Source organism: Balaenoptera acutorostrata, chromosome 4, assembly GCF_949987535.1.
Source record: "Balaenoptera acutorostrata chromosome 4, mBalAcu1.1, whole genome shotgun sequence".
In the NCBI taxonomy this organism is placed as follows: domain Eukaryota; kingdom Metazoa; phylum Chordata; class Mammalia; order Artiodactyla; family Balaenopteridae; genus Balaenoptera; species Balaenoptera acutorostrata.
The window spans coordinates 1,287,307-1,314,753 of NC_080067.1; the positions used below are offsets into that span (position 1 = coordinate 1,287,307).

Sequence of the window (27,447 nt, forward strand, 5' to 3'; positions counted from 1 at the left end):
ACAAGACTTTTCAGTTAAACACAATTTAGGGATGATCACTTTAAATGGAAAGTTTATGAAAATTTTCAGTATTTAATTAATGAAATTCTAATTCTTGATAAAAGTAGACGTAAAGACACACAGAAGTTTACTAGAAGAAGAAACGGTACAATGAACAGTAATGGGTGGGGAGCAAAAACATAATCAGAGTGATCTGTCAACAAGCAAACTGCAAAATGAGTCCCACAGATTCCTATTTGGACAGAAGCAAAACACAACCCTAACCTTAACCTTAACCTTAAACCCTAACCCTAACCCTAACCTTAACCCTAACCCTAACCCTATCCCTAACCCTAACTGTGGTTCATAAAGACTAACCATTAAATGTGCCCCTTTGTCAGAGACAGAACCCAATCAATCCAAAAGCCGCTGCCAATAGGGGGAAGTCTGGGGAAATGGCTTGGAAGAGGTTGTTTACTGATGTCACTGTGCCTGGAGGGGTCACAGCACAACCCAGTTTACCCTGTCCTCTTGTACCTGATACCTTGGGAGGAAAAGGGACAGAATGGCAGAGCCAGAGCAAGAGTCCAGTTACCCTTCTGCCTAACTGTTCTGTCTCTTGATTCTTAGAAAGGCCCCTGGAGTAACAAAGATGCACACACTCACATCTTCCTTTCTTCTCTATTTGACTTCAACTACTTGGTATCCAAAATGAGGGAAATATCAACAGGAAAGGCCAGTTTCAGGCTTTCCTAAAAATAATGGAGATGCCAATTGGCCTCATCACCCACCATCAATCTGAGAAAAGGCTTCCAGTAAAGAATTGAGTAAAAGCATGAGGCAGTGGTAGGAATCAATATCACTACCACCAGAACAGGTAGATTCTCTCTAAGAAACTTATAGTTACAGACTCAAACCCCAATTTGAATAAAGCAAAGGGTGGTATTAACACACACACACACACACACACACACACACACAATCTGTCTGTTTATCTTAAGATAGAGACAGAAACTAATCAGTGTGGACAATGTCATAGCTGTGTCACAATGTCACGGTAAGTCCCCTACATACAAATGAGTTCCATTCTGAGAGCATGTTCATAAGTCCAATTTGGTCGTAAGTCCAACAAAGTTAGCCTAGGTACCCAACTAACACAATCGGCTATAGAGTCCTGTACTGTAATAGCTTTATAATAGTTTTCACACAAATAATACAGAAACAAACAAACAAACACAAAGACTAAAGAAGACATTTTTAATCCTACAGTACAGTACCTTGAAAGGTACAGTAGTGCAGTACAACAGCTGGCATACAAGGGCTGGCACCGAGTGAACAGGCAAGAAGAGTTACTGACTGGAGAAGCAAGAAGAACTAGTTCTGCAGCCTGTGAAATAGAAACCACATTCACAGAAAGACAGACAAAATGAAAAGGCAGAGGACTATATACCAGATGAAGGAACAAGATAAAACCCCAGAAAAACAACTAAATGAAGAGGAGATAGGCAACCTTCCAGAAAAAGAATTCAGAATAATGATAGTGAAGATGATCCAGGACGTCGGAAAAAGAATGGAGGCAAAGATCGAGGAGATGCAAGAAATGTTTAGCAAAGACCTAGAAGAATTAAAGAACAAACACCTAGAAGAATTAAAGAACAAACAAACAGAGATGAACAATACAATAACTGAAATGAAAAATACACTAGAAGGAATCAATAGCAGAATAACTGAGGCAGAAGAACGGATAAGTGACCTGGACGACAGAATGGTGGAATTCACTGCTGCAGAACAGAATAAAGAAAAAAGAATGGAAAGAAATAAAGACAGCCTAAGAGACCTCTGGGACAACATTAAACGTAATAACATTCACATTATAGGGGTCCGAGAAGGAGAAGAGAGAGAAAGGACCTGAGAAAATATTTGAAGAGATTATAGTCAAAAACTTCCCTAACATGGGAAAGGAAATAGCCACCCAAGTCCAGGAAGCACAGAGAGTCCCAGGCAGGATAAACCCAGGGAGAAACACACAGAGACACATAGTAATCAAATTGGCAAAAATTAAAGACAAAGAAAAATGATTGAAAGCAACAAGGGAAAAACGACAAATAACATACAAGGGAACTCCCATAAGGGTAACAGCTAATTTCTCAGCAGAAACTCTACAGGCCAAAAGGGAGTGGCCTGATATATTTAAAGTGATGAAAGGGAAGAACCTACAACCAAGATTACTCTACCCAGCAAGGATCTCATTCAGATTCGATGGAGAAATCAAAAGCTTTACAGACAAGCAAAAGCTAAGAGAATTCAACACCACAAAACCAGCTCTACAACAAATGCTAAAGGAACTTCTCTAAATGGGAAACACAAGAGAAGAAAAGGACCTACAAAAACAAACTCATAACAATTAAGAAAATGGTAATAGGAACATACATATTGATAATTACCTTAAACGTGAATGGATTAAATGCTCCAACCAAAGGACACAGGCTTGCTGAATGGATACAAAAACAAGACCTATGCATATGCTGTCTACAAGAGACCCACTTGAGACCTAGGGACACATACAGACTGAAAGTGAGGGGATGGAAAAAGATATTCCATGCAAATGGAAATCAAAAGAAAGCTGGAGTAGCAATACCCATTATCAGATAAAATAGACTTTAAAATAAAGAATGTTACAAGAGACAAGGAAGGACACTACATAATGATCAAGGGATCAATCCAAGAAGAAGATATAACAATTATAAATATATATGCACCCAACATAGGAGCACCTCAATACATAAGGCAACTGCTAACAGTAAGTAAGTCAGAAAGAGAAAAACAAATATCGTATATTAATGCATGTATGTGGAATCTAGAAAAATGGTACAGATTAACCAGTTTGCAGGGCAGAAATAGAGACACAGGTGTAGAGAACAAATGTATGGACATCAAAGGGGGAAAGTTGGGGTGGGGTTGTGGGATGAATTGGGAGATTGGGATTAACATATGTACACTAATATGTATAAAATAGAGAACTAATAAGAACCTGTTGTATAAAAAATAAATAAATAAAATTAAATTTTAAAAAAGTATTCATTAGGAAGTGAGCATTGGGCTGGAAAACAAGGACCAGGCATGCAAAAAAAAAAAAAGAAAAAAAAAAGAAGAAGAAGAAGAGTTACTGACTGGAGGAGGGATTGGGGGTGGGAGATGGTAGAAGTGAAGATCATCAGCAGTAGGAGACAGAGGGCAAGCTGCAATTTCACGCACGCTTGATGTTGATGGCACAGGTTCTGGGCTTGAAATAAAGATACTGTACTACTGTATACAGTACTGTACAGTAAAGTACACAAAAGCACAACCACTTGCAGAGGATGCACACATGTGACAATATACACCAGACATGTGAACTAACTTACGTGATTGGACATGCGAACTCACGTTCACATCTTTGAAAGTTCACAACTTGAAGGTTCGTATTAGGGGACCTCCTGTATAGCATCCAGCTCCTGAGGAGCTGGATGCCAGAAAAATTTCAGAGAGGGGGCTGGGCTTGCCAGGGCATAGTGGGAGTGGGAGGAAGTTCAGGGGTGAATGGGGGCCCTTTAAGGGGACATAGTGGCAGAAACTATTAATCTGTGCTAATGCATTTCAATATCTCAGCAATTGGTATGTTGGTACCATGTCTATCAGATGACAATCAGCCCTAGCGAACAAGAATGTTTTCCTTGTATTAAACTCCATAAATCCCAGAATGTGGAGCGTGATTAGGGCATGGCAGAGAGTCTAAGAACAGTAATGAATTAAATTGACTATAGTGATGTATTAAAAAAAAGATAGGACAGGCTAACTTTAATAGCTAGAAGAAAGGACTTAATTATCTAATTCAAGAGATGGATAAAGGAAGACTTTCATGAAAAGACCTGAAATGTTTATTTCTTTCAAGGTGAGGTGAGTATGACTGTTTGCTGGGACAGACAAGGGAATGCTGGGGAGATATGTTAAGGACAATAGCATTTCACAGAGGAGCTACAGGATCCTCAGATAATTACTAGAAGTTTCTGAGGGGCGTCACAAAGACAGCACCTGTAACCCCAGGAACATAGTGATCAGCACAATTTATCTGAGCAGGATAGATATCCTCTCGCCATTCTGAACCTTTCTGCACTTTCCTGACCTTCCAGTCTTTCAGAAGAACTGAAATGTCTGAGACCCACTCTGGACTTTGATCTTGAGGCTGCGGAATCTAAGAATATCAGGAAATGCAGTGTAAGAAATTGATGGTGGCTGCATCAACCAGGTGATACCAAGCAGGACCCTGCGGGGCTCCTGGGGATGGAAGTCTTTCTGTGTCCCCCGTTTCTTGTTTGTAGGGAATAGACTTCAGCCTCCATGACCTCCCCTGAGTTCCAAAGGGCAGGTTCAAACAGTTGCTGATCAGGGAAGGGAGGGGATGCAGAGACAAGGGAGGAACAGTCAAGAAACAATAGTGCAGCCTTGGGGCAGGGTCCTGGTTCCCCCTCAAGGGATACACGTCACAATATCTTTGAGCTGTTTTGCAGATACTGAAACCCCCACCAGGTGGGAGAAGATAAAGCTATACTGCCCACAGGCATGTACACCCCAGACCCTTTGGAACAAGTAGGTTGATGATGCTGACTCCTGCTTACCTCCCCACCAACCAATCAGAAGAATGTCCACGAGCTGACCACACCCTCTTTGAACCATTGCTATAAAACTCCTCACTACCCGTTCCAAGTTGGGACACACAGGTTTGAGGGCACTCCTCAAAGGGGACACACCTGTGGCCCCCTTTTCCTGGCAAAGCAATAAAGCTATTCTTTTCTACTTCACCCAAACCTCTGTCTCTGAGATACAATTCGTCAGGGTGTAAGGGCCGGATTTGGCTTCACAAGTTCCAACTCTAACGACTGTCACAGGTTTGACACCTGCAGGACTCGGGTGACCACTGCCATAAATGCCACAGCATCAGTATTTATAGAGACATTCATGGCAGCAGTGTGTATGACAGCAATCACCAGGGGAAGCAAAAATGTTTACAAAGTTGGCTAGGTAATCAACAACACATCCGTTCAGGGTGATGTTACACAGCCATTAAAATTATGTTGTAAAAACTTTGCAATAATGTATTTATATATATAAATAAAAGGAAAGATATAAAATTGCCTGTATAGTATGATCACAAATAAAAACAAAAAACTACCTAAAGTCATAAAAATCACGAAAATATTAACACTATTTAGGGGTGAAGATTGAGATTTTGAGTGTCATTTCTTCATCCTCCTATTTATTAGTATTTTCCCAATTTACTTTAAATAACTATGTAATAGCAAAATGAATTGAAAACAGTAGTGTGCTTTGGATGAAGTGTAGGCACTTATACTAGTTCTGTGGGTAGTAAGTGTAGTCTTCAGAGAGGAATTACCCTTTTGGCTCCACAGTAGAAGCTATAACATTTCACATGCTGTTCGCACAAGACCTTCCCCTAAACAAAGGCCAATATATGTGTGTGTGTGTGTGTGTGTGTGTGTGTGTGTGTGTGTGTGTGCGTGTGTGTGTGTGTGTGTGTGTGTGTGTGTATAGTGAGGGGATTTCAATTAAAGATGCACACAGCTCTGGGGTCAGCATTTCTATTGGCTTGTTTGAAAGACACTCATAATCCATTTAGGATGTTTTTGAAATTGTTCAAAGGTCTAAGAAGATTTATTGGAGCTGTTAGGATCCCACATGCATTAATGGTAGGTCAAAGATAAATTCATATCAAAATTAACTTTCTTTTTTTTTTTTTTTTGGAGAGAACAATAGGCTCCCTGGAGTAAGAAGCATTTTTTAAATTTTCTTGGAGTAGAGTTGATTTACAATATTGTGTTAGTTTCAGGTGTACAGCAAAGTGACTCAGTTATACACATACATATATTCATTTCTTCTTCAGATTCTTTTCCAAAATTAACTCATCTTAACAATTTTGTTTTTTAAGAAATATATGATATGTCACACACCACAAAGCCCTGAGGTCGGTACTACTATCATCCCCCTTGTATGGATGAGGAAACAGACATTGAGGCAAGATAAGTGACTCACTCAGGGTCACACAGCTAAGAAGTGGAGCTGCATACTCTCTGACCTCAAGGTCTGCCTCTTTGACCACACTCTATATTGTCTGAATATTTTGATACCAGAAATACACACCTAGGTATCTTGGAAGTCACTGGTCCTCACAGACCATCCTTCTCTATCAATGTTTGCTCTAGAACAATAACGGAGAAGACAAGCAACATTCTGGAAGACACACACATATTAACTACTGGAGTTGCTTATACCAGCCACTCCAGAAACCTAAATGAACCCTATCTTAGAAGCCACAGTTAAAAGAAAATGATGATGCAATTGTCTGACGCTTCTCCTTTTATTAAATCAGCTTTAAAATGTTACCTATTTGCATGCATAAAACTCACTGCATCTTTGTTCTGGTTTGAATTTGCTAATTTATTTAAGAGAGCTAACTGTATCCAGCTCTAATATTTACTCTGAAAGACTTATCATGATCTGTTGCCGAAAAGGAAACATATTCTGACTGGCTAAAATGAATGAAACAGAATCAAGTTCTGGTTTAAACTTTACTTGCTTTCGTGGGGGAAGGATAAATTGGGAGTTTGGGATTGACATATACATACTACTATATTTAAAACAGATAACCAACAAGGACCTACTGTATAGCACAGGGAACTCTACTCAATATTCTGTAATAACCTAAATGGGAAAAAATTTGAAAAATAATAGATATATGTATATGTATAACTGAATCACTTTGCTGTACACCTGAAACTAACACAACATTGTTAATCAACTATACTCCAACATAAAGTAAAAATTTTTTTAATAAAATAAAATAGTTTACTTCCATGGATTTCTGACAAAAAGAAAAGGAAATTCATCTCTAATTATAATTTTCATAATTTAATCATTAGGAGGCACTTCCATCACCTGCATCCAGGAGCCAGAGCCATAGAAATCCTGGCCCCAGCAACACAAGCAAAACCCCCGTCATCCTTCCTTCTCACAGTTCCATATTTTCATAAGTCCCCTGAATTCTTGGGCTGAGGGGGGATGTAATAATACAATGATGAGGGAAACCCTATGTTAATTCCTGCTAAGATTCAGAGGGAGAAAAATGTGTGCAGCTGGAACATTAAAACTATAAGAAAAGTGAGGGTTTTTGAAGAATGATGACCATGCTGGGATGAGACAAGGTAACAAAAAAATCATGATCCACATCGAAGTGCAAAGTTCTAGGGTGAAATTGATTTCATCATACAACACCTTTCCAAATGAAGAAGTAAATGCAAGAGGCGTTGGAAAATCATTTCAATCCAGATGGGCTAACACTTCAGAGAAGTACCTCCAGGGAATAATATCACAAACTAGGAATGAATGAAATCAGCTGATAGGCCATCAACTGGTTTTTAGCCTCTACAGAATAGTCTATTTTCAGAAAACCTAAGAAAACAAATCCAAAAATATTTTTGTTGTTGTTGCTTTTCGTTTAAGCGTCCCGGCAAAACTAGTTCTTCCGAGGAAGCAGCAGAAATATAAACATAGAGACTAAAGAAACATAAGTTGGCTATTTACACAATACTATTCAAAATATAACAATAGTAATCAAATGCATCCATCTAATCTTTGAATCTGTCTGTACAGTTGTGTATAATTTATAACATTTCGCATGCATTGTCTTATTTCAACTTCTCAACCGTCCCAGGGCATCATGAGGACAGAGAGACTAGAGAGCTTATTCAAGGGCAAGTACAAATGGCAGAGTCTGAACTTGAACTCACATGTCCTCACGGTATGTGAGTCTAGGAAAAGCATGATAAGAGCCAGCCTACCCAGATTCAAAACCTGAACACTGGTGATTTGGAGAATGTACTTAACCTTTCTGTGACTTTCTGTGACTCAGTTTCTTTATCTATAGAGTCAATAACAGTACCTACTTCATAAGGTTGTTGTCAGAATGAAATGAGTTGATATTTGCAAAGTGCTCGGAAGCACCATGCATGTGGCTGTTATTAATAGAAGTACAGGTATCTGGTTCCACCTCCTCTTTTAAACATACAAATATATTTGTAAAGTCATGTTCCCAACATTTATTTTTGGATATCCCAAAACTCCCAATGTACTGTGCAAAATCATTAGAAAGTTAGCATCTGAGCCCAACCCAGATCCTTAATTTCCTGTGATCCTGATACATCCCTGCTTTTATAGTTAAGGAGCCCTTCTGCCGGGTAATTAGTGGTAGTGACGCCCATCCCATCGCTCAGATGGAATGGGCTGTTACCTTCCTGTTCATTGTCAGTGTAAATGCAATCTTAGAATTGGAGCTGCCTCACTTATGCAAATTCACAATGACCCAGAGGAGGAACTGTGTAAAATACTGTAGATTGAAAAGACATAAAAGATCCCACTTTCCTCCTGATTGCAATTTCTTATCTGTTGCTACAAGTGCAGCCTGGATATTACTCCTTATTACAGAAACTACATCATCTGAAAATATGTATGAAGAATGAGGCCTTGGTACAAATGGGCCCTTCCTCCACAACTCTTCCCCCTCCTCAAAGTGTGGTAGCTGGCCCAGCAGCATCCCTGGGGAGCTTGTTGGAAATGCCAGACCCCTGGTCCCACTTCAGGTCGAATGCATCAGGATCTTCATGGTAAGAAAATCCCAGGTGATTCCTGTGCACGTGAAAGTTTGAGAAGCACAGAGTTCCCTCTCTGCAAGTGCTTTATTTGCAGTTTCTCTTTTCTTGGAGGGGCCATTTACAGAATGACATGCTGCTAGTTGTTCCGTGGGTGGATAAAGTCAAGATTAGCCTAAGTTGGATCGTCAGTGCTACACTTCGGCAACCATTCTAGAACTAAAGGCAGCCGGTCCCTTCCTGATTTTCTCTACTGTCTGTTGTTACTTATTAAAGCTTGAAAAAAAGCAGATGCAGCCTCACCTGCAACAACCCAGAAAAATGGAAGAGTGAATCATCCCACGCCACGATTAGCAGAGCAAGCTCTGCCTGTCGGTTCATAGCTGACTGAGCCCAGAAGTGAATGAGAAGGCAGGCCAGACGATCATCCCTCTGCACGATTTGGCTCAGAAGGCAACCTGGAAGGAAATCAGCGCCTTGGCTGGAATTAAGAAGTTACAAGGGAAATAAAAGAGGGAAAGGAAGATAACTTAATGAATCACTCTAATTCTGGAACCACTCAATGCAGAAAGAAAGCATGAGTCTGTTTAAGTGACTATTATCATATTCAGAGACGTGACTTAGCAAATAAGAAAGTTGGAATGTGATCAGCCAGGATAAACCCTCCCTTCAAAGACAGAATGGCAGTGGGGAGAGCTTCACATTACTGCCAGTGTCACTAACTATTACTGTGCTGGCCCTTTGGTCACTTTGTCTTTGGCCAGATAGTCTATTTGAAACTTCAGGGGCTTCCCTGGTGGCGCAGTGATTAAGAATCCGCCTGCCAATGCAGGGGACACGGGTTCGAGCCCTGGTCCGGGAAGATCCCACATGCCGCGGAGCAACTGAGCCCGTGCGCCACAGCTACTGAGCCTGTGCTCTAGAGCCCGCGAGCCACAACTACCGAGCCTGCATGCCACAACTACTGAAGCCCGCGCACCTAGAGCCCGTGCTCCACAACAAAAGAAGCCACCGCAATGAGAAGACTGCACGCCACAATGAAGAGTAGCCCCCGCTCACCGCAACTAAAGTCCGCACACAGCAATGAAGACCCAATGCAGCCATAAATAAATAAATAAATAAGAAACTTGAATGTATCAGTCCCAAACTCCCAATTTATCCCCCTACCCACCACCTTTCCCCTTTGGTAACCATAAGTTTGTTTTCTAAGTCTGTGAGTCTGTTTCTGTTTTATAAATAAGTTCATTTGTATCATTTTTTAATTTTTTAAATTTAGATTCCCACTACTATATTCAAAATAGATAACCAACAAGGATGTACTGTACAGCACAGGGAACTCTACTCAATATTCTGTAATCACCTAAATAGGAAAAGAATTTGAAAAAGAATAGATACATGTATATGTAAAACTGAATCTCTTTGCTGTACACCTGAAACTAACACAACATTGGTAATCAACTGTACTCCAATATATAAAAAAAAACAAAAAAGACACACTATTTACATTTGACTTGTTTATAAAAAGAAAAAAAGAAAGAAACTTGGATGTAATTCAGTGAGTATCAGTTGGGCAGGGACTGTACACACCAGGCATGATGGGAGTTTTAAACACGGAGGTGATTCGAGCTGTTCCCTCAGAAGTTTATGGCCACTCATGGTGTGTGCTGAGACATCTATTTCAATTTTTTGAAAAAAATATTATTTTGTGCATAAATGTCCTACTTCATTCAGTTAGGAGGAGAGGATAAAGCAGGGAGTTTGGGTTCAGAAAGCACTCTCCAAGTAGAATAGTCCCCAGTGATATCAAAAACAAAAATTTGACATTTAATGACTTTCAAACACTTTTGCACAGGCTGCTGATTTGTATATGTTCTGGATCTCTATAAAGAAAGTAAGGTAAGTACTTTTCCTTCTAACTTAACAGAAAAGGCTTCCCAGCTCAGAGACCTCAAATGAGTGAGTCATGCTTGCATGGCCACGGAGTAGTGGAAAAAAGAATATCAACTTGGATTCCACGTCCCAGTCTAGAACTTTGTCTACTCTCCCATGCTAAGTCTTATGAAGTTGCTTATAAAGCATGCCCACATATCTTATTTAATTCTAATTTCGATCTTAAATTATCCTGTGGAGTAGAAAGCAGCAGGGGACGGTGATTCTGATTTTCAGATGAAAAACTTATCAAGTGGCTCTACAATGGGTCGTCAGGGCTGAAACCTCAATCTTTGGATTCCTGACTGGGGAGCTTTCTTCTTCCCTGGTATGAATACTCTCTAAAATCTATTTCCTCTTCTTCTTGCAAACATGGCTTGACTATATTTCACAGCCTCCTTTGCAATTAGCGATAGCCATGCAACTGAATGCTAGCCAATGAAATGGGAATGCAAGGCATGTATGCCTCTTCCAAGGCTTGGTCCGTAAAAGTCTCCCAGGTACACACCTCTAAGCCTGCTCTGCTCCTGGCTGAGTGCAATGGAGACAACAGTGACAAACTTGGAAGCTATGTATTGATGACAAGAGTGCCATAGTCCCTCTCGGTCCCTGAATGCGTGGAGCCAAGTCCCCTTCCCACCTCACCACCAACCTCAAATTGCCCTCAAATCGGACAATCACGTGATTAAGAAATAAACTTTCACTGTGTTGAGTCCTGACATGTTTTGGTGGATCCGTTATGGATTTTCTTGGCTGTGATACACAAGCTGTAGTGAATGCCAGCTCAGTGGGGCAGCAGCTCCATGCCTCCTGCTCTACTTCAGAGACTATCAAATCCATCCCTGCTGTGATTCTTCAGGGCATTCGGGGATCCGAGCAAGCAGGCAGAGCCATTTGGAGGCAGTGGAGAGAAGCAGAAGAGACCAGGCTTTGTGAACACACCTCAGTTTGAAGTCCTGCTCTATCATTTATTAGCTACGCAAATCCTGGCTGCTCCCGTATACTCTCTGAGCCTTGGTTTCCTCATCTGTAACATAGCGATACTAAACAGCAATAATGTTATGGTGAATTTTAAGCTATATCACGACTTAAGTGACATGCTCGGCACAGACCCTGGTACATAAAGGATATTTAGTCACCAATAGGCATTATTCATCTTCAGCTTGTGTGAGCTTTTCTATCACCACAACACAAGTAGAATTGTAGCTGAGGGTAATATGGGTGGTTAATAGTGGAGAAGTAGAGACTGCAGCTCTTCATTTGTTATTCTAAAGAGGACGCAGCTACGAAAGACAGTTAAGACAATTAAAAAGGTAAAGGTAAGTGCTGTTGATGCCACTGGGACAGATGAGTTAGTGAAATGAGCAGAAGCGTATTTGTCTCCAGTACTACCGGCTTCCACTAATAATTCTAGGTCACCCTGCCAAGTAAGATCTACGATCAGCAAAATGGCTTAGTCACGTCATCGTAGGAGGCTGTGGATTGGATTTTACTAATAGTCTACGTAACCAAAGCAGCATGTAACCCAAATACAGACACGATTACACCTCTCAGAGTCCTTAAGAGAACTCCGCAGGATTAGAGAGAATTACATCTCCTTATTTCTTGGCCACTGACTTTAAATATAGGGTCATAATATTTGTTCTATGACTGCAGGCTTATTTCTTTCATTACCTTCTTTGGCTAGTAATTTCAAAACTTTACTTTGGAAAATTCCCATTTACCCTAGTGCTTCGTGACCATCTCACACACACACACGCACATATGGACACAACAATTTTCCCATTGCTTCAAACCTAATCCAACCATCACCAAAATAAAATGTGCCCATATAAGACAATAGCCATGCAGTACACGGTTTTCAAATTCCATGACATTTCAAATTCTTATGTTACTCAATATTGCATTTTAAAAACGACACTCTCTAAATCCAAGTATGTTGAGTTAAATTACGTTACCAGTTCAGTTCATTCACAGTGAGAACAAATATATTCTTCCTGGGATTATCAAACCATTGGGAGCTGCCTTTCCTGCAAGCAGAATAAAAGGGGATGATTATGGGGCTTCCCTGGTGGTGCAGTGGTTGAGAATCTGCCTGCCAATGCAGGGGACACGGGTTCGAGCCCTGGTCTGGGAGGATCCCACATGCCGCGGAGCAACTGGGCCCGTGAGCCACAACTACTGAGCCTGCGCGTCTGGAACCTGTGCTCCGCAACAAGAGAGGCCGCGATAGTGAGAGGCCCGCGCACCGCAATGAAGAGTGGCCCCCGCTCGCCGCAACTAGAGAGAAAAGCCCTCGCACAGAAACAAAGACCCAACACAGCCAAAAATAAATAAATAAATTTATTTTTTTTAAAAATTAAAAAAAAAAAGGGGATGATTAGATCTGAAAGCGCTTTCAGAGATTTGCTGTTGTGATTTTTACCATGTTTCTCAGCCAACCCCTTGTAGGTATCTCAGCATTCAAGCTGACACACGGCAGACTCTGCATTCTCTGGGGCAACACTGATGAAATGCCCATCACCCCAGGCAGAGTCAACAAGGGCTACTGGCCAAAGCCTGGGTGTGTCTGTCCCTGAGCTGTCTCACTCCCAGCCCCTCTCCTCCATCCTCACTGCCACCACCCCGCTCAGTGCTATTCCAGCTTTAACACCACTTGCAAATCTCCTCTTGCAAAGAGTTAAAGGTGTAAAGGACAGAATCATTGGCAGGTGACGGTATCTAACAAGAAACAACTTTATTTTTATGGTACTGGTTCCTAAGGTTAAACGTCTATGTATGAATAGTGATACCAGTTTTCCACTAAGATGGTATGAGCCTGGCACCCAAGCCCCTTTCCAGCATATTCTGATGCTCCCTGACATTCTCCCCTGCTCTTCCTTTACGCTTCCATGCTCTAGGCAACAGGAACTTCACACTGGCCCACTACCTGCTTTCTTATTTCTGTTTTTGCCCAGGTTGTACCTTCCACCTACCATCCCCTCCTTACTCCCTGCCAAAGAAGTCTTTGCTATTTCTCTTTGAAGTACTCCTTGAGCTATCTGCATGTCTCATGAGCATTATTATACCTTACCTTATTTTATAGCCATGTATCAGAACCACCTGGGAGATATTTTAAACTACTGATGCCTTAGCTCCAGCCTTAGAAATCCTGGTTTCTAGAGTAGAGCTCAGGCCTTGGAGGACTGTAGAACCTCTGCAGGAGACTCCAGTCTGCAGCGAAGTTTGAGAACCATTGCTATAGACACTTGTGATCTTCTCCAGGCCCCTGCAACCGGATGGTCAGTCTCATATTTGCTCACCTCGGCATGGATGGATTGGCCAAGAAAGGCTTGAGCATTCATTTCAGTGTCCTGAACCCATCTGGGCCTGGGCTTGCTAAGTCCACCCTGGTCTTGTTCCAGGACACCCAAATCTGTGATGGCTTTTCAATCATGACTCTATTACATTATTGTACACGTTATTAAAAACAGACCACCAGGAACAGGAAGGCAGCACAATTCAGCCAAGCATTGGACTGCTTCCACATCTAGGAAAAGTATCATGCAGGCTATTTTAGGTTGTTAATTAAACATGGAAAAAACAATAGCCATCTGATGCCACCAAGTATGGACACTAAAATTTTTTGTCTCCAATTTCCACATGATATAATTCACCTCTATAAACTAAATGCTATCGATTAGAGAAACCATTGTTTTTAATATGGCATCTCTCAATATGGCTGTGCCTAACTCCCTCATGGCATACAGGTGGGGATAGTCTGTTCTCCAGAAGCAGCAGTTCAGAATGAGTTTAAATGGGTACCATTATAAGTCATGGTAAAATCTAACACCTGGCCATGAGTCGTAAGCAGAGAAATGATTTAAGAGCCTAAAATACCCAACATGATCAAGAGCTCTCACAATCTCTGCCAGACTTCAGGTTATCTTACTGTTGTTTAAAAGACACTGTCAGCTTTTTTTCTGTGAGTTCTTCTGACAGTTTACAGGTTTTGTTTTATACTCCATCTCTCTCAGCCTCCCAGGTTCTGAAATCAGTGAGAAATGGCATGTCTGTTTCTCCTAAAACATTATTAATGACAGACCAAGGTCTGCAACATCTGACCTCACATGTATATCCAAGTGCATCTTTGAGACTATTTTAAATCATTCTTTGCCATTTTCATTACTCTGCCGGTAGAAAAATGACAGACATTCCAGATTTCACGGAGAAACTGTCCAGATAGAGACTGTGGCTAGTACAAGTCAGCCGAGCTAAATGTCAGGGAGACGCAAGTCATTTTCCTTTCATTAATTCCCACTAATATCTTCTCCTCCCCTCATTCTTCTCTGTCCCCACCTACATTCCATGTTTTGTATTCAGTCTTTTAGGCCCTTTTGTTCTCTCTTCCTTAGAATCTTCTCTGATACCTCCTTCATTCTTTTATCTCACAAGCTCAGCCTCTGGTTTGGGGGAGACCTCTCCCTAAGAGTAAATCTACCAGGGATGCTCTCAGTTCATCTTTGGCCCTGGTGATGCCTTGCTTGTACTGGTAGCCGTGGAAACAACTCCGTCTGGAAACAGATCCTAGCACATTAAAGATAGAAGCATATGCCATAATAAAAGCGGGAATGCATATGCACAACGATCGGAAAGGAAAAGACCCAGAAAAAATGGAAAATCTTTTGTAGTGTTGTGTGTAGATGCTTTCTTTACTTTCCCTAGTGTTGTTATCACTTTGTTAGTAGAATTTTAAACTTTGGAATTAAAAAAAAGCATGCACTTTTTTAAAAAGTGACTTATCTCTAAAACATTTACGGAGTGTTAAAAAAAAAAAAAGCGGGGCTCTAGGGTGAGGAATTCAAAGAGTGAGACAGAAAATAAGGAGAACTTTTGCAGAGGCAGACTTAACTTAGTACACGGATGTTTGAAAATGGCCCGTCTTCCTTGTGCACGACTTTTCTGGAATAAAGGCTTCCTACACATCCTTCCCCAGAGGACCGTCTTCTGTATTCTTGCAGGATTTGAGCTGACACCGCTCTCCCACCTCTCCGAAGCCTTGCATTACGCTCCCCGGCTCTGCTGTGCTCGTCCTTTTGCTTCTCTCTTCCGCCCCACTTCCCAGCTGTGCGGTGATGTGCTGACACCTAACACTTCGCGGTAGCATATGCCGGCGGTAGCAGGTGCCAAAGCAGCAGAGGCTGTGAGAGATGGAGAGGATCCCGCGAAGGGCCGGGCTCTGCCTCGCGGGCCTCAGCTGCTCTTCCTTCCCGGTCCGTGGTCCTGGGGACCTGGACCTTCCTTCCCGGTCCCCGTCCTGGGGGGACGGGGCAGGCCCAGATGACCACGCTGGTGGCGTCATTTTCTCACCTATACAATGGCTTTTTGAGAATTCATTGAGATAAGACATTTTAAAGGGCCTAATTATAGTACATTGTCAATATATGGTCATTTTTATTATACCGCCCCCCTTCCCAGTTAGGTTTATAGGTTAAACGGATGCGGAGGGAAGCTGAGGCAATTTTCCACCGACCTCAAGAAAACCACGTTCTTTTAAGATCGGCAAAAGGTACTTCTGGAACCCGTCTGAAGGTCTGTTCATTCTCCCCACTTTAGACGGGCTCCGGAGAGAAGAAAATAAACGAAAGGCCTCTGTGGGATTTATTCTGACACTTCTCTCATTCGTTCATTTATTCAGTCACTCAGCAAATATGGATTGAGTATCGACCACAGGCCAGACCATCTGACAGGCGCCTGGGATACTGCGTCGATAAAACAAATTTCCTGACCCTATGGAACCTGAAACTAACAAAGGCGACAATACTAACAAGCGAACACACACACACACACACACACACACACACACACTCATGTATAATATATCAGGAGGTGATAAGTGCTATGGAGAAAGACTCACTGGGGTAAGAATGCTAGAGATCGGGCAGGAGAGGGTAGAGGAGTGATCACATCTTGCAGCTGCTGGATAGAAAAAGCCTCTCTGACATTTGTGTAGAGCCTTCTCTGGAGACCTTTTGGAAACTGTTCTTCAGTAAAACAAGCACAACGGATACACAGAAATTCTTCCTACATAGTACTCTCAGAGTAATTCGTTTTTAATATACCCCTCCTCTATCTGAAAAAGTGATTTTCAGTGATAATCGTGACATGTGCCCTCACCAAACGAAATCATACGTGAAGTATCCAAACGATAAACACAAATAAAAATGAAAAATGGCCTCAGAGAATGACATAATGCATGTAGGTCAAGGTTTATTCATTTTTATAATCATTGTGTTCTTGTGGTTTATTCCAAAGGTACTATTGAAATGCAAGAATATCAAAGGTTCTGGAGACCTGAGCTGTGCCTGAAGCAGGAGAAAAGTCCCAGAACGGGTGTGTCCTGGGACTTCTCCCCTGCAATTAAATTCCGCGTAGACTACAGCGTTTATTAAATAATAATAACAATGTGCTAATTTGGAGCTTACGTATATTATTAAAATTTAACAGTAGCCACAACAACATATTTTGGGGAAGAAAGAGTATTTTATCACTGACATTATTTAGATACGCTAGTGTTTGGTGACGATAAGAAACAAAACAACTGAGTCCATTTCACGTTAGTTTAAAATTCTCTACGTGCCTGCTATTATTACCTGCCCCCAGGATGTGGCACTCCCACTGCCCCCCTAGAGATGCCGCCGATGGGCTGAGATGGGTGACCCCTCTCTCCTCATTTCCAGATCTAGCAGGATCCCTTCTTCCAAATATGTTTCACACTTTCCTTCATGGACCTTTCAGAACCTGGGATACAGCAGCCCGCATCCTGAAAGTCAAGTGATCTGACATGGCTGCGGAAGCTCAACAGAAAAGCTCATTTGACTCCTTCAAACTGGAAGCCAGCCAGCCTTCCTGTTTATTAGAAAGAGCATTACCTCACTTTTGAGAGCAAATAACAGATATTACTCAATACTTGTAATGTGTAAGTTGGTGAGATAGGCAGTGAATGGGGGGTACGCAAAGTTATGAGACGTGGTCTGGGACCCTAAGACATATGGTCTTGGACACAGCTTACGAAAGGCAAAAAACATAGAGCAAATAAATTCAAGAGATAGAAGTTTATTTAAAAGGAGGGATTACTTTAATCAAGGGTGGGGAAGGAAAACTTCTGCATTAGTATTTGACCCAGGTCTCAAAAGGATGCAATGGCTTTGGATAAGTAAAGAGGAAGAGGAGAGAGAAGATGCAGAGTGTGTTAAAGAGTCAAACGACAGTTTGGATGACGGTCCAACGTGAGATGCACCATGAAGTATATCAGGAGAGTAAAATAGGGCTACAGGGGCCTCGCACGCCGGGTTTAGGAATCTGACGTTATAGACAACTGAGAGTCACCAAATGCTTTAAGCAAAGAGGTAACCCACTCAAAGTGGTATTTCAAAAAAAAATCCGAATCTGGTGGAAATATAAAGTAAGAACTGAGCTGAGGAAGGGGGTAAAGAAGGAGCAAAGTTGGATACATAAAGGCAAAAAGTGATAAAGGCCCAAACCGAGGAAATTCTCCTTCAAATAGAATGGAAATATATGACATTAGACAAGGGATCAAACACCACAAATTCAAACTCAGAGTCTGAATTTATTTTTAATTTGGAGACCATGAAGATAAGGGTATGGGGAAAATAGTCCCACAACTGGCATCTAGGAAAGTTCCTTTCGATTCGTTGATGCAGTATGCTGAATCAAAGATGAAATGTTCTGACCTAAAGGTTCCCGAAGAAGCAATACAGAGAAGTATGAGGAACAAAGAATTTTCTTTGAGTGTTAGAGCTCAAATGTTAGTTTCTCCACAAAATCCAGTAAAAAGCTTTCCATCCTTCAAAACAAGCAAACAAGCAAAAGAATCACTTGCATAGTGTTCAGGAACATTCTGTCTGGTGGTTGGCCTCACCCAAGACAAGCTGGCCTTGAGTCAGATGATGTGAAACCCTTAGTCCCTTAGGAATTTAGGATCTACCTTCTGTTTCTAATTCTTTCCTTGAAAACATACGTAACTTCAATTGAAAAAACAGGTGTGTTTTAATCCCCTGAATGAACCGTATTTCAGAGCTGTTTTAATTTGTGATGGCTTCTGTGCTAATTAATTCAACTCTCCGCTTCAAAGCTCCATATAAGAACCCTTAAGTTCTCCAGAAGAGAAAAGTGCCCCATTCTTATTTATCAGTTGACTTAAGGGAGGAATGTAAGTTTAAGAGAGTTTATAAAGTCACTATATTTATCTTTATTACAGATAATTTGCTGATTTTAAGGCATAGTCCATGTTAGAAATTTGGTGTTGCCATGGCCATGACCTTCAATGTCCCTGGATTCTCTTAGCTTCTCATGAACACTAGCAGTCTACCTGTCTAATGGTATAATGTTTGTAAGACGAAATCTGTAAACTGTAATAGTCTTAGCCTCTACTTAGTAGGAGATGAAAGTGTGGTTCTTGTCAAGCAAGTTTAAAGGTTCAAGTATTTATTTCTAGATACTGATAAAAAATTTAGTCACTTCTCCTATGCTCAGTTATTTATTACAGATAAGTTAGGCTCAGGATGTTGTTAAAACGAAGTTCAATTCTAAGAACAGATACTGTCCATTCTTCAAGTTTACTCATTATATAGGGAAAATCGATGAAAGTGTTCAAAGGGTGCAAACTTCCAGTTATAAGATGAAAACATTCTGGGGATGTAATGTACAGCTGGTGACAATAGTTAACAATACTGTATTGTATATTTAAAAGTTGCTAAGACAGTAGATCTTAAAAGTTCTCAAAAAAATGTTTTATATGAAGTGATGAATGTGTTAACGAAACTTGCTGTGGTAATCGTTTCACAATGTGTACATATATTGGATCATTATAATGTACACCTTAAACTAACACAATGTTATATGTCAGTTATATCTCAATAAAGCTAGGGAAATTTTTGCTTAAAAAAGACATTTCGTGTTGCATTGTTCATTCTAATTAAAAATTAAAAAGAATATAATTAAAATATTTTTGCATCAAGCCTCAACATCCTTGTGCTATATACTTTTTTTTTTCAGTAGATATGGACATTTATGTGAGGAGTTTGACAAAGAAACCACATGTCCCAGGAGGTGGGCAGGATCTGGTCCTCTGGGGAGGGGAGAGGAACACAGTGGATGTGCAATTTCCTTTCCTAACCCAGTTTACCAAAATCTTTACACTTCAATAAAGAGGGAGACTATCTATCTTGAGAGCCACAGATAAAGTAATTTTTTTCCCAAATTCAAGGTTTGTTTTCATTTTCTTAAACTAGAGATTCCAATTTCCACTGAAACTCGAATCCCTTTTCATTTCCTGGAAAACCTGAGAGGGAGTGGGGAGAGGAAAAGACACAGGACCCTTGCATACTGTGTCTACAACGAGGTGGCCGAGAGGGCTTTGGCCATCCAAAATCAACGCTGTCCACTGCCTGACCCAGTCTCTCTCAGGATGATTGTCACACTTCCAAAAAAAACACATCTTTCTAAATATGAATCATGGATTGAGATTTCTGAAACCCCCTTCTTTTCCTTCCACAATTTAAATGAAGCTCTTTCAAAGCCAAAATACTACATCTTTTTTTTTTAAACATCTTTATTGGAGTATAATTGCTTTACAATGGTGCGTTAGCTTCTGCTGTATAACAAAGTGAATCAGCTATACGTATACATATATCCCCATATCTCCTCCCTCTTGTGTCTCCCTCCCACCCTCCTTATCCCACCCCTCCAGGTGGTCACAGAGCACTGAGCTGATCTCCCTGTGTTATGAGGCTGCTTCCCACTAGCTATCTATTTTACATTTGGTAGTGTATGTATGTCCATGCCACTCTCTCACTTTGTCTCGAGGTGGATGGACCTAGAGTCTGTCATACAGAGTGAAGTAAGTCAGAAAGAGAAAAACAAATACCGTATGCTAACACATATATATGGAACCTAAATGCTACGTCTTGATTGAAGCCTGAAAAGGTGATAAATGGTAAAGGTTGAAAATTTTCCACAAAGGTAGGTAGATGGGGAAGAAAAAGTCCTTACACTGCACCCAGGCAGGATGTGCTTAGAGGCTTATGATCAACGCTGCCCTCCTGGATCACAGCACTGCTGTCTTGAAGGGACACAAGAAACAAGGGCTGTGCTCACCTCTGAGCTGAACTCTGTGCATTTGTCTCCTCCTCCCCAAACCAGGCACAGGATGCCGTTATCTTGAAGCCACACTTGGCCCAGGCAAGCTGTGTGGAGCTTGAATGCTGGGCATCACTGCAATGCTGCGGGCTCTGCGTGCTCCCCGGCACCGAAGCTGCACCTGGGAACGGCTTGCTGATGACCAGTTTCCAAGCCAGAGAATTTTTCCTCTTGCTTCAAATTCCTCCGAGTTTCATTTGAAACTCCTGCTAATGAGATGTATCAGGAGTTAAGGCGTGTGTCAGAAATGCCAGATCTTTACAGAAAATGCTGCAGGAATATGAAGAGTATGCCTTAGTTTGGGGCAATGGGAAAGGGGTGCTTCCATGGGAGGGAAGACTGAATGATGTGTTATTTGCATAGAGTTTTATAACTTCTAAAGTCCTCTCAGAAACCTCGTACCATCTGACCTTCAGACCAGCTCCACGAGGCTCCTCCACCTCGCAAGGGGTCCCCCGTAACTCCCATGCAACTAATATTTAGTGAGCAACTAGTATATGCCAGGGGCTGGTGCACCCACAGTAGTCAAGGCCACTGCTCCCACGGAGCTCAGGGTGGAAAGATCATCAAAACCAGCAAAGGAAGCATCAAGATAACTTAGGAGAGGGAGAGAAGCCATAAGGAAAACCCATCAGGGTAATGTGTTGGTGTGATCGAGGATGGGAGCTGCTCTGAGTGGCGAAGTCTGAGGTGAGAGCTAAGCTGAGAGCAGCCACGGGTGATCTGAAGGGGGGACCCAGGGAGCAGCATCAAGTGCAAACTCAGCAGGTTTGGAGCAGGAAGAGGTTCAGAGTCTCCTACAGACAGAACGAAGGCCAGCAGACTGGCCGGGGCTGAGCGGGTGGGTGGTGAGAGGTGGGTGGGAATGTGAGCCACTAGGCATAAAGAAACAAGACAGGGGGAAGGAGGAAAGCAGGTTCACGTCTGCTGAGTGTTTACTCTGGGCCAGGCCTTGAGCCAAGTTCACAGCTGTAAGTGGAGGGGCTGGACCTCGGACGAGGCTCTCAGACTCTAGATCCTTTATGTGCTGTGCTACGGCCCACACCCTGCCATCCGGAAGGCCAGCTCTGGTTCACCTAGGTGGAAACGGGAAATAAAGGAACACAGATATCTTTTTTTTTTTTTTTTTTTTTAAGTTTTACTTGATTTTATTTATTTATTTATTTATTTTTGGCTGTGTTGGGTCTTCGGTTCGTGCGAGGGCTTTCTCCAGTTGCGGCAAGCGGGGGCCACCCCTCATCGCGGTGCGGGGACCGCTCTTCATCGCGGTGCGCGGGCCTTTCTCTATCGCGGCCCCTCCCGTCGCGGGGCACAGGCTCCAGACGCGCAGGCTCAGCAATTGTGGCTCACGGGCCCAGCCGCTCCGCGGCATGTGGGATCTTCCCAGACCAGGGCTCGAACCCGTGTCCCCTGCATTAGCAGGCAGATTCTCAACCACTGCGCCACCAGGGAAGCCCGGAACACAGATATCTTGAATCCTACGTAGGATCTTTTTTACCTGCCGGCCTATCTCCTGAGTGATTTTATATGAGGGACATCATTTTGGCCTGAATTTTGAAAATTGGAATTTCTGTAATGCTAAGGAATACTGTCTTCACATCCTGTCCTTGGCGGCCTCCAGGCTAGACAATCAGCTCACTGGTTCTATGCTCTGGGATAAATTCAAGCACTGCAGATAGAATACAATTATCAGATGAAACTGAAAAGGTGGCTGAAAAGGAAAAAATAAACCATATTTAATGCCTCCAGGAAATCAATCTCAATGGATCTTGCTTGGTGCTACAAGGAGAATGTCATATAGTTCTTTCCTCCACCCTCCTTTACGCAAGTTTGAATAATCCCTCTGTCACCGCTTTTACATGAACTTGAATTGCTTTAGAAACCTGTCATAGTGAATTAGCAAAAGCAGGTAGTAATTCAGAGGGGTGCGAGTGCGGCGTTCCTGAAAACTGCTGGTTGGAAGACTTCCTGCGGCATTATTCGGGGGCAATAACTCACTTTCATCACCATGTGTCAGTGTGAGCAAATGATGGGCTTTCTGTGGTTTTTAGATTTCACTTTCTTAAAAGTCCATCATGAAGATGAAAAGTGCACAGAGAACATCCGCCTTCATCAAACAAGAGAACGAGGAAACGAGCACACCCTGCAGTCACTTGGCGTGGATAAACCAGACGCGAAGACCCCGTGGCAGCCCAGCAGGCATCACTCAGGTTTCAGAAGATCCTTGACTTTGACATCAAGGGCAAACTTGAAGGCTGGGGGAATGAGGAGTCAATAACAGAGACATGTAAAATAAAACATTCTTCCTCGTGAGCTTGATGATGGGTCACCCCCTCGGAGAAGCCTTCACGTCATGACTATCCTGTCGCACCTGCCCCATCACTCTCTGTCCTGTCGCCCTCATGATTTTCTTTTTCTTTACAAGACTTAGCAATTTTTGAAATCACCCAGTCCATCTCATTCCCTGCTTAGCGACTTCTATCCCTCCCACACAGAGCACAATTTCCATGAGAAGCAGGATCTCAAAGGTCTTCCATGAGCCCCGAGGAACAATCCCTGGAGCATGGAAGTCCTTGATGAGTATTTAGTGAAGGACTTCTGAATTCACAAAATTCTTGTTATACCAGAGGCTATTCTGTATGTTAACAGTGTTGTTTGATCAGCGGTCATAGTAAAGCCTGTGCAAACTAGAATCCAGGCAGTCACCGTGAACCACCCTTGGCTCTGCTGATCAGAGACCAACTATGTCTAACGGTTACTTGGAGGAGGGAATCTTAGCTGTGGAGCAGCTGTAGGTCTATGCGCTATGGAAGCACGTTCCTTAGTGAAACCGTGCACAAGCCCCTGTTTCCTGGTCTTTGGAAGTAAAAGGCTGAATCGAGAGTTAATGATGGGAAACGTGAAGATGGAGAAACAAAGAATAGATGTTGGGCTGGGGAACTGGTAACGCTTTAGACTATAAATCCGCCACATCACAGAGTCACCGAACTCCCAGTTTCCTGAAAGCTATAGATAAAGGCCTGACACACCTTCTTAAGTTGTTTGTACGGGAAGCAGAACCCACCAGATGAAAACTGCTGACTGCAAGAACAGAGACCCCAGACTGGTTGAAACCAGAAGGTCAATGATTCTTGAAACTTCACCTTGATGTCAACCAGTCTGAGAACTGGGCACAAGCTAATCACGCACCTACAGCCCCCTCCCTCCCACTGCCTTTAAAACCCCTTCCGTGAAAGCCACTGGGGACCTCAGGTCTTTTGAACGAGAGCTGCCTGTTCTCCTTGCTTGGTACCTGCAATAAATGCTATACTTTCTTCACCACAACCTGGTGTCAGTAGGTTGGATTTACTGTGTGCGGGTGAGTGGACCCAAGTTTGGTTTGGTAACAGTAGTAAGCTCAAGAAACTGTTATCCACATTCTCAACACTTACTTCTACTTGATGAAAGTCTTAGATTATCACTGAGATTTCTCTACTTCACAAAGTCTAATAGTTTCTGCAACTTTTTATTTTGAAAAACATTTAAGTCTGAATCTATGAAAAGGGTACAAGAATTGCACAATGGGCACTTTGGATGAACCAACTGTTAATTTGCTGTCACACTTGCTTTCCCTCTCCTTGCACATATGTGAGTGTGTATGTGTGAAGGTATGCATGTGTGTCTGTGTGTATGGGCAGGTATGTCTATGTCTATGTATGTGCATAAGTGTGTCTTTGTGTGTTTGTATCTGTGTGTACATGGGCATGCATGTCTACATGTCTATGTCTATGTATATGCATAACTGTGTCTTTGTGAGTATGTATCTGTGTGTATATGGGCATGTATGTCTGCATGTCTATGTCTGTAGGTGCACATGTGTGTTTTTTGTGTGTATGTATCTGTGTGTGTATATGGGCATTATGTATGCATGTGGGTATATGTGAATGTATGTATATTTTGGCTTGAACTACTTGAGAGTTAGTTGTAGACATTAATGTACTTCAACCCTCAGTACTTCACCATGAGTCTCCTAAGACCAAGAATAGTCCCCTATATGAAGATTATCACACTTGGGAAATTTAAAATCGATAACTCTATTCTTGTCTAATAAGCAGTTGATTTTCAAGTTTCCCTAAGTGTCCCAACATGTCCTTTATAACTTCTTATTTTTTGATCCAGGGTCCAATCAAGGATCACGCATTATATTTAGCTGTCAAACCTCTAGTTTCCTTTAGTCTAGAATGGTCCCCAAGCCATGGCTTTCTTTCTGTTTGTTTTGGAGGGGGTGGTGTTTCTGACATTGCCATTTTTGTAGAGTACAGGGTCAGTCGTTTTACAGAATTTCCCTTCATTTTAATTTGCCTGATTTTTTCCCTTAGTTAAATCCAGGTTAAAATCTAACATTTTAAGTACCTAACATGACCAATATAAAGTAGATATAAAAAGCTCAGGTCCCCAGAAGGAATTTTTAGGCTGAAATACCAAACCCATGAAAAATAAAAACACTTCCGACATAGGTATCAGGATCACGGATCACCTGATAAGACCATCTCCTTTTCTGAATTTGTTAAAAGCCCCATTAATATAGTTAAGTTAATGTTACTCACATATTAGTCACTCACATCCTGCCTTCAAGAATTTTGCTACTGGGCTTCCCTGGTGGCACAGTGGTTAAGAATCTGCCTGCCAATGCAGGGAACATGGGTTCGAGCCCTGGTTCGGGAAGATCTCACATGCTGTGGAGCAACTAAGCCCGTGCGCCACAACTACTGAGCCCACGTGCCACAACTACTGAAGCCTGGGCGCCTAGAGCCCATGCTCCACAACAAGAGAAGCCACCACAATGAGAAGCCCGTGCACTGCAACGAAGAGTAGCCCCCTCTTGCCGCAACTAGAGAAAGCCCACGTGCAGCAATGAAGACCCAAAGCAGCCAAAAATAAATAAATAAATAAATTTATTTAAAAAAAAGAATTTTGTTACATCCAAGTTTTACCTGCGTTAGCATTTATGCAATCTTTTTAAAATTCAATTTACTTATTTAAACTCTTAGCCTATGAAATAATACCAATTTAAATGGTTTTGCTATGCTTGCTCTATTTTTCTATACTATCAAAGTATACATAAATACCATCTGTGCACATCTAAAACCACCTCCCATTGCACACTTGGGGAATCACTGAGCAGAGTAGGGTCAAACTGCTCTGTGGGCACACGCATGTGGACAGAATTAGCACAAAAGGCTTTCTCAAGGACTAAGGAAACAAGAGGGGGCCAGGTTGCCAGGACAAGCCGGGGACCACATTCAAACCAATGACAAGACCTGCAGCTCCTGAGAGACCCAGCTTCTGTCCCTTGACACCAGATGGATTGCTTCTCTGTTCATTTCCCAACCCCTCAGCAGGCAAGATTGAAAACAGGGCCGGGAAAACATTACTTGAGCAAACGCTGACACTGATGGAATCGCTGTGTCCTCCAGAAGATCACTCTTTGTGGCCTGTAAAATACCTGGATTGGATCACGTGATTCCTACGTTTCATACCTTCTACGTTTCCCAGACAAGGAGCTCGAGACCCTGAGATGCCTAGTGGGCTGTCCAGAGTCACCCTGGGAGTTGGTGGTAAACCAGGACTTTCATCCACAACTTCAGATACGCAGCTCCCTGAGCCTATATAGCTATTTATATATAAAACCATACACACCATATACATATATAAAACCGTATTTATACACATATATATAGAACACACATATACACATACACATGCGCACACACACTTACATTGTGTAAAACCACGTTCTGGCTTCCTGAGTGCCTTGTGAATGCTCTTTCACCACAAATGCGTCCAGTCCCAAAGAGAAGGGCGTTCCCCAAACCTCAACCCTTGTCATCTTTGCTACTCACCAAACAGCCTTCTCTCCCTTTGTCCCTGCATACATGAACCATGCAGCCTGGAAGGCTTTCAGGAACTCTGCCCATCCTAAAAGATACATTCCTGCCAATGTATAATCACACCATAGAAGGCAGCTTTAGACCTGCGGACAATTACTCTAGGGCTGGACCTGACACCTCCTTTCCCCTTCAGCTGTGACCCTGAGGAACAGAGGCCTGGCCAGCTCAGGGCTGGATACCAGCAGCTGGTGGATCTCCATTGACCCAGGACATCCTCAGGGCCTCTCCCGTCTTTCATCCCCACACCCGCTTGGTTGGTTCTGTGGCATCTGTCTCCTTGGCATCTGTCCCTCACCCACCCTTCTCAGCCCCGCTGATACACCTTGATGCAGGCCCTCCCTCACCTCCCCCGACACTGTTACGAGGTCACCTCCCCGTATCCTGGTCACACTGCCTGCTCCTGGTCACACACCTTCCTCACCAATGGCTCTCAAAACGTAGTCCAGGGACTCCTAGGGGGTTCCTGAGGCCCTTCCCAGTGATCGATGAGGATGAGACTCTTTCCATCATTCTGTAGATATGACTTGACTCCAGTTATGATATAGACTATTTCCATAATACCACAGACACGACACTAAAGACATGACTTGTCTTTTCTGCTCTTCACCTGTCACAAGTGGACTAGGGTTTTCCCAAGGCTTTCTGCCACGGGCTATCACAACAGAATGAACACAGAAGCAGGCGTGGGAATCAGATATTAATGTGATATG

The 27,447-nt window shown here is 42.4% G+C and overlaps 1 protein-coding gene across 3 annotated transcripts in view; it reads right to left on the reverse strand.

The window, feature by feature from the left end:
• LRRC3B (leucine rich repeat containing 3B) overlaps positions 1–27,447 on the reverse strand; it is a 96,800-nt gene that overhangs the window by 51,240 nt on the left and 18,113 nt on the right. The window contains exon 1 of one of the 3 annotated variants that reach the window (XM_007173535.3): positions 20,766–21,873. The exons of the other annotated variants lie outside the window; for them this stretch is intronic. The gene's annotated coding sequence lies outside the window, so the exon portion shown is untranslated. Of the gene's footprint in view, positions 1–20,765; positions 21,874–27,447 lie in introns of those variants that run through there. 3 annotated transcript variants of the gene reach the window in all.